The sequence below is a fragment of the Acomys russatus genome, chromosome 14, assembly GCF_903995435.1.
Source record: "Acomys russatus chromosome 14, mAcoRus1.1, whole genome shotgun sequence".
In the NCBI taxonomy this organism is placed as follows: Eukaryota; Metazoa; Chordata; class Mammalia; order Rodentia; family Muridae; genus Acomys; species Acomys russatus.
This window is the reverse complement of record NC_067150.1, coordinates 58,214,051-58,231,409: the sequence shown is the minus strand read 5'-3', so window position 1 is coordinate 58,231,409 and position 17,359 is coordinate 58,214,051.

The window sequence follows — 17,359 nt, the reverse complement described above, 5'->3', positions numbered from 1 at the left end:
CCAGCCTCCTCCTCCTCCTCCTCTTCTCTTCTTCTTCTCTTCTTCTTCTTCTTCTCTTCTCTCTCTCTCTCTCTCTCTCTCTCTCTCTCTCTCTCTCTCTCTCTCTCTCTCTCTCTCTCTTGATGTTGTTTTCAAGACAGGGTCTCTCTGTGTAGCCCTGGCTGTCCTGGACTCACTTTGCAGACTAGGCTAGCCTCGAACTTACAGAGATCCGCCTGCCTCTGCCTCCCCAGTGCTGTGGTTAAAGGTGTGAGCCACCATGCCCAGCTTGGCTTTTAACTTCTTAGAGTTAGTTTCTGTGTGTAAAATAAAAACCACAGGAATATTGCTTCATACTGTCATTTAGATGAAATACATCTTTTTTATTCTTGATTTTGGTTTTGTTTTTTACAGACAGGGTTTCTCTGTGTAGCCCTGGCTGTCCTGGACTTTCTTTGCAGACCAGGCTGGCCTCGAACTGAAATAGTCTTTAATTTTTTTTCATTATTTTACTTGATTTTATTTTGAAATGGGTCTCATGTAGCCCAGGCTTACCTCAAATTTGCTGAGTAACTGAGGATGACCTTGAACTTTTGGTTCTCTTGTCTCCACCCTGTTCTGAGTGGTAAGGAGAAAGGTGTAGGGGCTGGAGAGCTGGCTCAGAGGTTAAGAACACTGACTGCTGTCCCAAAGGTCCTGAGTTCAAGTCTCAGCAACCACATGGTGGCTTATAATCAGCTATAATGAGATCTGGTGCCCTCTTCTGACCTGTGGGTGTACATGCAGGCAGAGCACTGTATACATAATAAATAAATAAATCTTAGAAGAAGAAGAAGAAGAAGAAGAAGAAGAAGAAGAAGAAGAAGAAGAAGAAGAAGAAGAAGAAGAAGAAGAAGAAGAAGAAGAAGAAGGAGGAGAAGAAGAAACAACAACAACAACCAACAACAACAAAATGGAACCTCATGCGGCCAAACACCTTTGTAAGGCAAAGGCCACCATCACTGGGACAGTGCAGCAGCCTACAGAATGGGAAAGAATTTTACCATCTACACACCAGATCATATTCTTGCTTTTGACCTGCTGCGCCATCACACCAGCCCCTGATCTTATTTTATGAAAAAGAATTCCTATTTCTAATTGTTTCTACCATTTGGGTCTGAGTGTTTCCAAGATTCTGACTCACAAATCTCACATCACTTCTTTTAGACAAATGAGTAATTTTTTTGTTTTGTTTCATTTTTCAAAACAAGGTTTCTCTGTGTAGCCTTGGCTGTCCTGGACTCACTTTGTAGACCAGGTTGGCCTTGAACTCACAGAGATCCACTTGCCTCTGCCTCCCTGAGTGCTGGGATTAAAGGCGAGCGCCACCATGCCCGGTGGCAAATGAGCAATTTAAAACCAAAAAATTGGAGTGGTCTTTTCCCAGTCCAGCTCCCTTGGGAGCTGATACACAAAGGCAAGCCAAGAGGCTTGGAGGCTCGCTCCAAGAAGCTGTAAACACCACAGCAGATTCTGTTTGCCTGGAACTCTCTTCTGAGTGCGGACGGCCGTCATCAGACGGTAACTTGCATGCTGCCAATCTCATCCCTTCTGGACCGTTAGCTTATGTTGCTGCTTTAGAAGTTCAACAGTAGTAAATCTGTCAGTTGGTGAGTTCTAGGGCTGCATATAACTAATTCAGTACAATCCACTTTACTAAGCGTTTCCGCCCTGGATGTGATGGGGGAAAGGGAAGCTGGATTGGCTGTTCTTGCCCTCTCAACAGGGACTGGGTACCAACGTGCCTCCCACCTCTTCTGGGAAGATACAACCTGCCACCCAGACTTCTCATCTTGGCGCCAAATGTTTTTTCTCTAAAACATGGCTTCTGAAATTGCCCCACCCCCACCCCCGCCACCTTCATTTGATGGAAGAGAAATAGCATTTAAAAAAGACAGCATCTGGGACTGGTAGAGGTGGCTCAGTAGTTAGAAGCACTCACTGCTCTTGCAGAGGACTAGAGTTCAGTTTCCAGCATCCAGATAAGGTGGCCCACAGCTACCTGGAACTGTCTTCTAGTCTCTGCTGGCACCTGCATAAAGATGGACACATACTTAAACAGGTACACTCATTCACATAAAGAAAGGCACATTTTTTTAAAAGATAGCATTTTAAATTTATGTAATTAATAAAATACAGAGGCAGGCGGATTGCTGTGAGTTCAAGGCCAGCCTGGTCTACAAAGCAAGTCCAGGACAGCTAAGGCTACACAGCGAAACCCTGTCTCGAAAAACCAAAAAAAGAAAAAAGAAAGAAAAAGAAACAGGCATATGCTTGCAAGAAAGCTGAATATTTTCCATACCCTTTGAGCTAATAAGCCTTTGTGTTTGGAGACCTTATCCTAAAATGGAAAGTGTTGCATTTAAAAGTCTGCCCAAGTGATGCCTGGTGGCTCATGACTTTAATCTCAGGACTTGAGAGGCAGAGGCAAGTGGATTTCTATGAGTTCAAGGCCAGCCTCGTGTAAACAGTGAGTTCCAGGACATCCAGGGGTATGTAAAGAGACCCTGTCTCAAAACCAATAACAATAACAACAAAACCTCTTCATTGAAGTAACAATACCCAAAGCACCAAGATTAGAAAGCAAACTATAGGGGGCTGGAGAGATGGCTCAGAAGTTAAGAGCACTCGCACTCACTGCTCTTCCAGAGGTCCTAAGTTCAATTCCCAGCAACCACACAGTGGCTTACAACCATCTATAATGTGATCTGATGCCCTCTTCTGCCCTGCAGGCGTACATGAGGCAGAGCACTGTATACAAATAAATATTAAAAAAAAAAAAAGCAAACTATAGAAAACCTGATTCCTGACCCGAAGGGATCTTGACTAAACATATTCGTGGAATACTATGCTGGCATTAAAACGATCAGCACAGGGACAGGGAAGGTGGCCTAGATGGTAAAGTGCTTGTTCAGCAGGCATGAGGAGCTGAGTTTGGGTTCCTGCACCCACATAAAAGGTGGGTGTGGCTGTGTGCATGTGTAACCCCAGCACTGGGTGGGGCAGAGACATGGGGCCTCTGGGGTTTGACAGCCAGTAAGTCTAACTCAGTAAGATCTGGATTGGCAGAGGCTATCTCAGAAAATAGAGTGAGTGACTGAGGAAAACATCCAGCATTGACTTGTGGCCTCTGCATACACACGTATATATATGCGTGTGCACATGTACTCACACACATGCACAGTGAGAAACATGGAGTCTACTTAGAAATGCTTACTATAATGCTAAATGGAAAAATGACAGAATACAAAATTATATATGCACTTTCATTATAGTCAACCTGCCATCAGTACTCACAGATGATACCTAAGCTATACTGGGCAAATGCATGAAGAGTCATGTCCGAAAACTGGAATTCTGGGTGATTTTTTTTGGTTTCAATTTCTCTGTAATGTAGTTACATTATAAGAAGGAAGATAGTCATTCAAGGCAGAGTTCTATTCCTAGATCAGTTGGCTTATCCCGTGCCTCTTCTGAGAACAGGAAGGCAACTATTGTCAATTTGAGAGTGTCCCTTTCCCATCACCAATAGACTGTAGAAAAATCATAAAGCAAAGCAATATTTCAATGTACTGCAATTAGCAGCAGAGCAGGGAGAAACACCCTCTAGGTAAGACTTGTGTTCCTAAATCCTCAATGCATTGATCTGTTGCCGAGATCCCAGTGGTTAGAGTGCTTGCTGTTCTGGCAGAGAGCTGGGATTGAGTCCCTAGCATCCACTGGTTCACAACCCCTTGTAACCCCAGTTCCAGTGGGTCTGATGCCCTCTTGGCCTCTGCAGGAATTGCATGCACACGGCACACACACACACACACACACACACACACACACACACACACACGCATGCACGCACGCACACACACACACATACACACAAATACACAATAAAATGAGTGAAATTTTTTTGGAAAATTCCAGTTTTATTAAAATCACATTTTAGCTTATAGAGTTTAGCCCTATAAAAGTGCAACTTGCTTTTGCCTAACAGAGAAGATAACTCTAAAGGTTATAATTTATTGCTTTACAAAGGATGTTGATAACTTTTGTGTCTAACCTATCAGCCAGGCACACACATGGTGCACAGACATACATGCAAGCAAAGCACCAATACATACATGTAAAGTAAAAATAAACATTTAACCTAGCAACTGCCCCCTTATGTTTCTTTATGAAACTGCTCATAAATATTACATCTCACTCTTCAAACCAGTCTTGGCAGTTTCCTGGTTTACTCACAAATTAACTAGTGAACTTAATAATCCCACATACACATACCCTCCCTGTTACTGTGACACACTCTCTCTCTGTTACTGTGACACTCTCTCTGTCACTGTGACACACTCTCTGTTACTGTGACACACTCTCTCTCTGTTACTGTGACACACTCTCTGTTACTGTGACACACTCTCTGTTACTGTGACACACTCTCTCTCTGTTACTGTGACACACTCTCTGTCACTGTGACACACTCTCTGTTACTGTGACACACTGTTACTGTGGCATACTCTCTGTTACTGTGACACACTGTTACTGTGGCATACTCCCTGTTACTGTGACACACTTTCTGTTACTGTGGCACACTCTCTATTACTGTGACACACTCTCTGTTACTGTGCCACACACTCTCTCTCTCTCTCTCTGTTACTGTGACACTCTCTCTGTTACTGTGGCACACTCTCTGTTACTGTGGCACACTGTTACCGTGGCACACTGTTACTGTGGCACACTCTCTGTTACTGTGGCACACTCTCTGTTACTGTGGCACACTCTCTGTTACTGAGTCATCACTTGACCCTATTTTGAAGCTGTCCCCTAGCAACCTCAAGTTTTGACATCGGCACGGGTACTACATTCAGGTTGCTAGTGACAACTCAGCTTTAGTAACATGTCTTTAGACTATACTGCTGTTAATCTGAACTATTTGGGATTTGTGGGTCTGTGTGCTTGGAGGAAAGTATTTTATGGATCTCTAGTTTTGCTAGATTAATTTTTTTTGAATGCTAGCATATCTGTATAAGCTCATATGATGACCAGATCTAATTGTCAGCTGGATGAGATTTAGCATCACCCCAGGTAATGCACATCTGGATTCTGTGAGGGAGAAGTTTAGCTGAAGAGAAGGCCCACCCTCAGAGTTGGGAGACACCTTCTAATAGCAGCCTAGGTCCAAGGGAAAAGCCATGTTGCCTGTCTGCTTTCATGTCTTCCTGAAAACGGAAGCCCATACTGTGGTTGCTCCCATCCTCCATGGACACCAGACTCCAGCTTCTTTGCCTTCTGCCAGCAGCTCTCCAGGGAACGTCCAGGCCTCCAGGGCTAGACTGGACCTGCTGAGCTATGCAGCTTTGTGGACTGAGAAGCTACCAGACTCTCAGCTTCTCTAGAATGCAGATGGCCATTGGTTAATGACGCCCCTAGCATGTAGGTCTACCTAATAAGTCTCCTGTGGTGTGTGTGTGTATATATACACATGTGATATCGAACACAGGAGACACACACACACACACACACACACACACACACACACACACACAAATGCTATTGGTTCTATCCCTCTAGACTAGTAGTTCTCAACTTTCCTATGCTGTGACTCTTAGTACAATTCCTCATGCTGTGGTGTCCCCAACCATATACCATTGTTTTCATTGCTTCTTCGTGTCTGTAATTTTGCTACTTTTATTAGTCATAACATAAATATCTGTGTTTCCCAGTGGTTTCAGTCAACCCCTGTGAAGGGTCATTTGTTGAGGCTGCTGCCCTAGAGAACCTGACCTGACACAATGTGTACCATCTGGAAACTGCTACCTACCTTTATAAACTAAATGTATTTAATAACGCACCCTGAGCCACAAAAACCAAAATACACTCCTGAGTCTCTGGTACATTGAGGAATCCCTGATCCAAGAAGGCAAATATGAACAGGGAACCAGCTCTTGACTCATAGCTGGCGCGAGAGCAGTGTTCACAGGCCACCGACTCCCAGGATGCCTTCATCATCCGCGGAGAACTCACACAAGCGCACAAGGACCTGCTGAGAAAGGCTTAGTATCCCAAGGCAAAAAAAAAAAAAAAAAAAAAAAAAAAAAGTTCCACTTCTTTGAGGCCCTCTGATGAGTAAGAATGCATCTGCATCTCCATTTACCTACCTTGGAGGACTCTCTAGGAGAATAGACATAAAACTGTGCGGCCATTTTTGGCATTTCATGCCTCCACTCTTTCCCCTTGCAGGACCTGTCTTATCTCTCCAATCTTGTTCTCTTGGATGACGCTAGACCCAAACTCCTACACTTTTTCCTTGGCTTAAATTAATTATTAATCTCAAACTATTTAATCACTCTCTTAATCTGTTGCCTTAAATTGGCATAATAATCTCTACCTCATAAATACTGTTGAGCAGATTGCTAATAACAATGTGCCCAGGGCTGGAAAGATGGCTCAAAGGTTAAGAGCACTGTCTGCTCTGCCAAAGGTCCTGAGTTCAAGTCCCAGCAACCACAGAGTGGCTCATAACCATCTACAATGAAATCTGGTGCCCTCTTCTGGCCTGCAGGTGTAATGCAGGCAGAACACTGTATACATAATAATAAATTTAAACAACAACAACAACAGTGTATCCAAAGTAGTGACAGTTAAGAAGACCACAGCAAAGCATGACTAACAGCCTAATGCTCAGCGCCTAAGTGGGAACTAAGTGCCCGATAGCAGTATTCTGATCTGCATGTGTATATGTATTCTTATGTGCTCCTGTGCGTGAGTGCACACATAGAGGCGAAAGGTCAACCTTGGGTGCCTTCCTTGATCCTCTATCCACCTTATGTTTCAAGGCAAGGTCTTTTTTGTTTTGTTTTGTTTTTTGAGAGAGGGGTTCTCTGGGTAGCTCTGGAACTTGCTTTGTAGACTAGGCTGGCCTGGAACTCAGAGATCTGCCTCTGCCTCCTGAGAGCCGGGATTAAAGGTCTTTGGCTGGACCTAGAACTCATGGATTAGGCTCGACTGTCTGGCCAGTGAACCCAGAGAATCTCTGGTCTCCACCTCCCCAGTGCTGAGATTTCAGGTGCATGCTGTTACACTCAGATTTTACAATATTTTTTTATTTTATTTTTTAAAAGACTGATTATATTGTTTTTAAATTATGTAGGGGAAGGTATGTGCATGACTGAGTGAGGTGCCTTCACAGGCCAGAAGGGGGTGTCTGGGCCCCCCTGGAGCTGAAGTTACAGGTGGTTGTGAGCTGCACTATATGGGTGCAGGGAAGTGAACTTTGACCCTCTGGAAGAGTAATGTAATCTCTTCACTGTTGAACCATCCCTCCATCCCTCCATATCTTTAAAAAAATATGAGTGCAGTGCCCACAGCTTAGTCAGCCGCTTCCTGCTACCCAGCCTAGTCTCTTCTGAGCTCACTTGTGTCATGTCTGTGCCTCTAATCTCCACCATCCAAGCCAGTGGGCGGTGGTCATTGCTGCTGTTTGCAAACACATTCACAGAAGCCCATTCTTTGGATTGCAGAGTGACAGAGCAGTGGATTCCAGAACGGGGCAGTGTTTGAGGAGCTCATTAATCTTTCTAGTCTCCCCATCAAGGACAGCACAGAGTCCTACTGCCCAGACTGGTTGGTTGGTTTCTGGTTTTTCAAGACAAGGTTTCTCTGTGTAGCCTTGGTTGTGCTAGACCCTCTTCATAGACCAGGCTGGCCTTGAACTCACAGAGGTTCAACTACCTCTGCCTCCCCAGGTGCTGGAATTACAGATGTATGCCACAGTGCCTGGCTACCAGACTGTTTTTAAGGATCTAAAATCTGGGGCTGGAGAGATGGCTCAGAGGTTAAGAGCACTGGCTAGTTTTCCAAAGATGCTGAGTTCAATTCCCAGTAACCACATGGTGGCTCATAAGCATCTATATGAGATCTGGTGCCCTCTCTGGCATGCAGATGTACATGCAGGCAGAACACTGTATACATAATAAATAAATATTTTTTAAAATTAATCTAAAGCCGGGCATGGTGGTGCATGCCTTTAATCCCAGCACTCAGGAGGCAGAGGCAGGAGGATCGTTGTGAGTTCAAGGCCAGCCTGGTCTACAAAGCAAGTCCGGGACAGCCAAGGCTACACAGAGAAACCCTGTCTCAAAAAACAAAACAAAACAAAACAAATCTAAAATGTGCACACAGTTCCCAAGCACAGCACAGCCCAGACCTGGTCCTCAGATGCTGAAGATAATGAAAGCCAAGAACCCGATGCTGAGGCTGCAAGCCGATGCTCGTCCCAAACAGGTGAACACTGAACTTTATCAAGTGACTTAGGGAGGGAGGAGGAAAGTGAGTTCTGGGCAAGGAAAACCCGACAACAGAATGGAGCTGGAGTGACCCACGGTTTGCGTCACATGCTGTGAGATAAACTATGAACAGAGACGCGTTGGGGTGACTAACAGCATAGGTAATGGATAAAACCGTCACCAAGGCATTCAGTGCCATTGTTTTTTGTAGAGATGCCACCCACCTCCACCTACTTGGTGAATCAACATGTAGCCAAGGCCGAGAATCGTGGCTTGATGAAATAGTGGGTGTGTTCAGGCTCGGGTGTGCATAGAGCTCAGCTGTGAGGTTGTGGGAAGTCCCTTGGGTAGGTGTTGGACGCAACAGCACCACCTTGCTTTCTTCACTCATTCCCCTGTCCATAATGAGTCATTGGGAAAGAACAATGGGCCTTTCAGAGTGCTCTGGCCAAGCTCCCTCCCAAGATGCACTCGCTCGCTTGGCACACACACACACACACACACACACACACACATGCATGCGCGCGCATACGTCTCCCAAATTGCTCCCCAGTTGAGTGTGGCGGGGATGAGAGACCATTGGATAACAAAGTCAGCTTGGATAGTCCACAGGCTCCAGTGAGTTAAATGAGGTCGTCCAGGTATGTCATCAGTACACTTAGGACCAGAGAGTTGACTCTGAAAATGTGGGTATTCTCTCCCAGTAAATTGACTACATGCCACGTTAGAGAAAGGCATGTTGCAGGGGCTGAGGAGATGGCTCTGTGAGTAAAGTGCTTGCTGTTCAAACATAAGGACCTGAGTTCGGATCCCCAGCATCCACATAAAAAGCTGGGTGCGGGAGGTGCACCTGTAGTGTCAGGACTGGAGAGGCGGAGACAGGGATGCCTCGGGCTTTTTAGCCAGCCAGTCTAAGCTACTCAGTGAGAGCCCATTCAGTGAGCGACCCTAATCAACAGGGATGGAGGAAGACGCCAGTGTCAACCTCGGGCCTCCACATGCCCACACATACACACAAACAAGAAAATATAAGGAGAGGCAGTGCAGATAGATTCTTGGACATGAGCAACTGCTATAATGGGAGGAAGGAACATGGCGTGCCCCTCAGAGAGACAAGAGGCGACGAAGCAGAGATTGTTCTGGATTCCGTTGTTGTCTCTTGTGCCAGGAGCTATTTGGTTTGATTGGCTGCCAAATCCTAAAGTTCACAAGACAGTCACAAGTGTGGAAAGAAGCCAGCATTCCTCGGGTGAGATTCCCAGAATTCCCAATTTATTGTAAGCCTCTCATCCCTAAGGTCAGGCCCTCTCCGCTGTGGTTTTAGAAACACTGCAATCCCCGCCGCCCCCCCCCCCCCCCCCCCCCCCACAGACTCAGAAGAATGTTAGGGTCATTTGGAGGATGGGAGAATTAACAATGTTGGCCACCCACGGACATAAATTTGAATATGTAAACTTCCCCCAAGATGCCACCTCTGTGGGATCAGAGGCTCAGGGTAAAGAGTGACTCCCTCAAGCCGCAGACAGCCGGGCACTTTGGCCTTGGCATCAGATACATGGGAGCTGGCATTTCCTCCTTTGAAAATGTGTCCCACTTCATATAAACCTCACTTACTAACTCATATTTGCCTTGAAACTTGGTTTTATCTTTGAAACTTTCCACCGTTTGGTTTTTAAGAAACCCGCCGCCTCTCCCTTTTCTCTACTATCAACACCGCAGCCAAGCGACTTTCATGAATCTCCTCAGTATCCCCCAAATCTCCTCAGCACCCCCCAGCTCCTCAGTACCCCCCAGATCTCCTCAGTACCCCCCAGCTCCTCAGTACCCCCCAGAGCAGTGGTTCTCAGCCTTCCTAATGCTGCAGCCTTTTAATACAGTTCCTTGTGCTCTGGGGACCCCCCTCCAACCATAAAATTATTTTTGTTGCTACTTGAAAACCTTATCTTTGCTACTGTTATGAGTCATGATGTAAACATCTGTGGTTTTGGATGGACTTCAGCGACCTCTATGAAAAGGTCTTTATCCCAGCACTCAGGAGGCAGAGGCAGGCAGATTGCTGTGAGTTCGAGGACGGCCTGGTCTACAAAGTGAGTTCCAGGACAGCCTGGGCTACACATAAAAACCTTGTCTCAAAAAACAAAACAACAAAAAACCAATAACAACCCATAGAGCGCATCTAGTTCCAACTACACAGGATGCTGAGGCAGGGGGATTGCTTCATCTCAGGAGTTTGAGGCCACCCTGGGCAACATAGTGAGACCCTCTTTCAAAAGAACAGCAGTAGCAACAGAAAGCTATTGGTACAAGCTGAGAAAGAACTGTTTCCCTTCAAGAAACTGATGGAGTATAAGAGACCTTAGCAACCATGCTCTTCAGGCGTATGGCCCTGTCCCAGCTTTCTGACTGCAGAGAAGATGTGATCTGATTGGCTGCTTATGCTTCTGTCACCATGACATCCCTCCTTGGATGGGCTGTAAGCCAGGACAAACCTTTCCTCCCATAAGTTGCTTTAGTCAATGTATTTTGTCACAACAACAAGAGAAGTGACTAACTGGCCATATCACTGTAAGCCATCTTCTTAGCCCTGGCCTGGGATGAGGCAGAACATCAAGGTGAAAGGGCATGATGGAAGAAAGCTGCTCACTTCAGACAGCACGGAAACACCAGCAGACAGGAAGGAGCCAGAACCAGGGAGAGCCCTTCAAAGACACAGGACCAGTGGTCTTCCAGCCGGACCCCACCTCTCATATTCCATTCAGTTTGTTGATGAGGCTAGTACTTCCATGATGCATTGCTTCTCAATAGTGCCACCAGTTTGGGGGCAAGCCTTCAGGACATGGCCCTTTTGGAGGGACACTTTACATCCAGATCACAAGACCCCAAGTGACAAATGCGATTGATGCAAACTGATAAATGAAATTGCTTTATAGATTATTGTGCTTATTTAAGAGATGCAGGGTGTTGTAGCACAGAGACAGGTTGGAGAGAAGACAATCTCCCCGACCAGCTAATCAAAGGCTGCTTCCTGGCCTGTGGAGAGGGAGGTACATGTTCATGTGCCACCTGGTACCTGGTTCCACCTTATTTTGAGACAGGGTCTTTTACTGAACCTGGAGCTCACAGTTTGGCTCAGCAGGCTGGCCAGTGAGCTGCAGAGATGCTCCTGCCTCCATTTCCCTGATCCTGGGACTAGAGGTACTTTTGCTTTTTTTTTTTTTTTCCCTCTCCCTGAAACAGGGTTTCTCTGTGTAGCCTTGGCTGTCCTGGACTAGCATTGTAGACCAGGCTGGCCTCGAACTCACAGAGATCTGTCTGCCTCTGCCTCCCGAGTGCTGGGATTAAAGGCGTGCGCCACCTGGCCTTAAAGGTACATTTGCAATGTCATGCTTTTCATATGAGCTGTGGAGATCTGGACTCAGGTCCTCACGCTTGTGTGGTAAACACTTTGCTAACTGAGTCACCTCCCCAGCCCCATTCTTTGTTTTTATCAACCCAAAACAAAAATCCTTTCCGTTTTGCCAGGAAGTAAATATGTCTGAGACTATAGGAGAAATGGCCTGACTGAAAGACAGCATTGAATGTATCATAGCTCATTCATTTGCAGTGGGTCTTTGCTGCTTTTTCTTGTGGTGATTTTAGAAAGGAGTGTCAAACTGAGTGCTGAGATTTCACAAGTGTCCCACCACTCCTGGCATGGCATCTTGTTGTTGTTTTTAATGTTTAATTTTTTAGTTTGTGTATGTGTGTCTCTGAAGGTGGGTTTGTGCATGTTTGTGCAGTACCTATAGAGACCAGAGGAGGGCGCCATACCCTTGGAAATAGAGTTCTAGGAGGCGATCAGCTGTCTGGTGTGCGATTGGGAACATGAACGGTTTAACTGCTGGTCTGCCTCTCCAGCGCAATACTTTTATTTTTGGTAAAATAAAAAACATGTTAGCGGGAAATAAGCAGTTCTGATCATTTCCTGCAACTTAGTCTACTACTTGATTTTTTAAAAAAAGATTTATTATGTATACAGTGTTCTGTCTGCATGTACACCTGCAGGCCAGAAGAGGGCATCAGATCTCATTATAGTTGTGAGCCACCATGTGGTGGCTGGGAATTGAACCCAGGATCTCTGGAAGAGCAGGCAGAGCTTTTAACCCCTGAGCCATCTCTCCATCTTGATTTCTTTTTCACGTTGAAGCATATTTAACTATCACAGCAGCCTGCAATGTAGTTACAGATGAAGTGCGGCCAAAGCTGTGCAGTCAGTGGATCACCGTCTAAATCAGAACAGCAGGCACAAACAAACTAGGCGACTCCCACCGACCAGGGAAGCCTGGGGGAGGAGCCAGGACCTGGGCTGCACATGTTGTGTAATAGGCTTATTAAGGACAGTATGTGAAGAAACACATTGTGAGGCTGACAAGGGTTTGTTTGGTTTTTTTATTGCATTTTAAACTTAACCTTATTTGTTATAAGGAAATAACTGTATGCTCACATGTCCTGGTAAGTAATAAAACATATAACTTATAGATCCTATAACTTTTCTGAAAGAAAAGATTGGTAACATTTTATAAAACTACAGTAAAATACTATCCCTAAGATGGCAACATAAATACAATATGTTACTATAATTCCAGTTGCCCGGCTTCTCGCCTACTCTTTGTGTTTCAGAGACAGTTAGTGACAGGTGCAGCTGAACATGCCTACACTCTCTGTCCTTCTCCCCTCCCTCCCGTCCCTAGCCTCATCTAACCCACTAGTCGGTTCTTCACTTTGTCATCAGGACTGTTATAGAAACGGGCAGATGTGGGGCAGAGAGGCGGCTTAGCGGTTCAGAGCAATTGTTGCTCTTGCAGAGGACCCAGGTTCAAGTCCCAGGCCCCACATGATGGCTTACAATACTTGTAACTCCAGTTCCAGGAAATCTGACCCTCTTCTGACTAGGCACACACATGGTGCACACACACACACACACACACACACACACACACACACACCTATAAAGTCAAATAAAACTAATGCTTAAAATATAAAAGGAACGTGCAGGAGATCCAGCCGTGGTGGTGCACTCTTGTAATCTCAGCACTTGTGACACTAAGGCAGCAGGATAAGGAGGTTGAGGGCAAGCTCGGAAACAGTATGGCTTTTTCTTCTTTCTTTCTTTTTTCTTTTCTTTTTTGAGACAGGGTTTCTCTGTGTAGCCTTGGCTGTCCTGGACTCTCTTTGTAGACCAGGCTGGCCTCGAACTCACAGGTATCCACTTGCCTCTGTCTCCCCAGAGTGATGGGATTATAGGCGTGTGCCACACAGCGCCTGGCTCCATACTTAGATATTCTTACCTGACCATACTGGCCTGGCCTACTTCCCTGGAACTGCCATCTTAGTCTTGCCCTGGCACCTCCTTCTTCATCTGGGTCCCATGGCAACACCCGCCCCCACACACCACTGTCCCCACCTGAGTCCAATTCTCATTCTGTCTCCCTCCTCCTCCTCTTCCTCCTCCTCCTCCTCCTCTTCCTCTTCTTCTTCTTCCTCTTTTTTTTCTCTCTCTCTCTCCCCAGAAGTCCCATCTTTTCCTCTCCTGCCCAACTCTTTGTTTGACCTGGGTACAGAAATCAGCAATAGAATACACAGTGCACACAAACGTCCTCCAACAAAGTGGGGATACTTAGTGATTTCCAGGCAACCTGAGCTATGTAACATGACCCTATCTCAATCAACCAATCAACACAAACAAACACACAAGAAACCAGGGAGTCTAGAGAGATGGCTCAGTGGTTAAGAATACTTGCTGTTGCTGCAGAGGGCCTAGGGTTTGGTTCCCATCAGGAAGATCACAATTACCTGTAACTCCAGTTCTAGGGGATTTGATGCCCTCTTCTGGCCTCCATGGGCACAGCATGCAGGTACCTATATACACTAAGTCACACACACACATTTTTTTTTTTTTAACAAAATGAAGATAATAAATGCAGAAGATTTAAATAGACATCAGTCTACAGAAGATGTATGTGCTGCTTCGATATTCAGACAACTGAATTCATAATGGTTTTTTTTTAATTCTACTGACCATCAGTACAATAGGAATTAGACATGACTAGTCGATGAATACGTTTCTACACTAACCCACTTAGAAAAAGTAGCTTTTTATTTGTTTGGGAGGAGGGGTTTTTCTAACCTCATTCTCTCTTTTTCCTTCTGCTAAAGTGTACTGCCACGCATAGCATACGGCTTAATAAGAACATAGCACTGACAATTAAGGAAGAGTTGTGCACAAAGCTACTGAACTTCACAGCATCAGCTCTCAGAGGAAGTGCAAAACAGAACCTCAGTGAGATCCAGTTCCTACCTGCTGGAGCGACTGTCAACAGAAGGCCAGTGTTGGGCCAGGCATGGTGGCGCACACCTTTAATCCCAGCACCTAGGAGACAGAGGCAGATGGGTCTCTGAGTTTGAGGCCAGCCTGGTCTACAGAGTGAGTTCCAGGACAGCCAAGACTACACAGAGAAACTTTGCCTCAAAAAACAAACAAGAAGGAGGAGGAGGGGAAGAAGGGGGGGGGGCAAACATGCAACGCTGGTGGGCAGGCGAAATGCCACCCTTTGGACCACAGTTAAACACAGAGTTATGAGATAGATGACTCTGCAATTCCACTTCCAGCTGTAATCTCTAAGAGAAACGAAGACCTGCATTTACACAAGAAGTTGTGTTTGTAGCAGTTTCATTTGCAATGGTTGAAACAAAAAGTAACCCAGTCCATTAGTGCATAAGTGAGCCATGTTAGAGCCATATGTGCAACGCTACTGCCCATTGAAAAGCAGCGAGCTGTGCTCCATTGGCAGCACATTAAAACTGAAACAAGCCGGGCGTGGTGGCACACGCCTTTAATCCCAGCACAGGTGGATCGCTGTGAGTTCGAGCCCAGCCTGGTCTACAAAGTGAGTCCAGGACAGGCAAGGCTACACAGAGAAACCCTGTCTTGAAAAGCCAAACAATAGCAACAAAGCTGAAAGCTGACACAACACAGAGAAAGAATGTCAGCATGGTCCCTGTGCAAAGATAATGCTCAGTTTCATGAAGTGTTCCATATTTTTTGAAAAGTACATATATATATATATATATAGAATGGCCTGAAGCAGACACCCCTGTAACTACAGTTGCATTTTTGGAAAGAACATTGATTGTATCATAGTTCATTCATTTGCAGTGGATCTTTGCTCCTTTTTCCTGTGTTAATTTTAGTCTCCTCCCCCCTCCTGTCTCCCCTCCCTCCCTCCCTTTGAGGGAGCAGTCACACTCTCACAACAAAATTGGAGGACAAATTTAGAACAATTTCAAGTTGTATCTTTCTCTATATGAAAAAATAAAATAAATAATAATAAAATAGGCAAGTGAGCTTCAGTCCATGTGTTAGCATGCACTGACTCCAGAATAGTTATCCTGGGTGAAGACGGAAAGCTTTGAAAAGTGTGTGGCCCACATCTTCATAGGTGGACAATCTGGAAAATGCAAAAGACTGATCCTCCTGCCTCCACCTTCCAGGGCTAGAACCCTAAGCATGTGCCACCACGCCCGGTTTTCATAGAACCCAGCAAGCTAGGCAAGCTCTCTGCCAACTCATCTATCTCCCCAACCCACACATCGTCTTTTAAAAAGAAAAGTCTCTTAAAATTAGCACCTGTAATCACACCAAATTTCTGCTCCCCTGTGTTCCTAATCTCCGTGCAGGTTTGTGTCCGTCCCTGCAAATCAGAGTGTGCAGCCCTTTCTGTTTGGAGTTCCCAACTTATCCTTCATTGGGATTTTCCAGATTTTTATTTTGTCCTCAGTGGGAAGGGCCTTGGTCCCTGTGAATCCCAAGGTTTGCTAACAGGCGCTTAGGCTCATCAGGCGAGGCTCCTACCCTCCCCCAGACACTGACGTACAGAAATGATGCCTGCCATTAAATCAATAGGAGTAGAAGTCACTCGTGCACGGTATCCAGCTGTTCATGGTGAGAGCTTCTCCCCCAAAGTATGAACAGCCAATGCTACTTAAGGTCCCCTCCTGGTTTGAATTCTATTATTCAGACCCCCTAAAAGGATTCTTTCAAGTTAAAAGTCAAGATCAGAAAACAAAACTTTAGAGAGTTAAACATCAGGGAATGGGAGACACCCAACTGCAGTAATCCCAAGAAATCAGTGCAAGTATTTTTCTTAAAAAAGTACAAGGTGGGGGTGGGGAGAAGGGAGGAGCACGAGGGGGGAGGGGACACACAGGTCTCATGTACCCAGGATGGCTGGATTCACTATGTCTAAGAAGAGCCTTGAACTTCCGATCCACCTGCCTCCACTTCCTAAGTGTTAGCATCGCAGGCCTGTGTGTCACCACACCCAGGGTATGAGGTGCTGCATAGCAAGCTGGGGTCTCCATGCATGCTAGGCAAGCATGCTGCCACCTGAGCTATACCCCAGTTTCAAAAGCGCATTCTCAAACTCATCCATATAGTTTTCTTTGTGTATGTGTGTATATATGTGGGGGGGTGGAGGTACGTATGCATACATACATATGCATATGCATACATGGGGAGGCTGGAAGACAACACCAGATGTCATCCCCAGGAACACCATCCACCTCCTTTGAGACAGCATCTCTCACTGGCATGGAGCTCGCCAAGACGTGCCGTGCAATGAGCTCCAGGGATCCTCCTGTCTCTACTTTCCCATCACCAGAATACAATTGTTAGAAACAAAGAAGGGCTGGAGAGAGGGCTCAGAGGCCAAGAGTGCTGAGCCCTTCACATCAGGCACACCCTCAGCTGCAAATGCAAAGGCCACTTTATAATATAACACAAACAATTGAGAAACATGGCCAGTGGGAGCTGCTTATTTTATTCCCCCACTTAAGAGGGGAAGAGGGGCATTTTAAAACTACATAGATAGAAAAAAATAACATGCATTAGGACTTTTACTATTTAGGTAACCCCAGAAACTGGCAAATGCTGCAGGGAGCAGGACTGGGCATGCAAGGGCAGCTGTGCCACCCCAGTGGACTCTGGCCAGCGGCCTCCACCAGCGCCAGTGGGAAGCCACAGGAAGCAC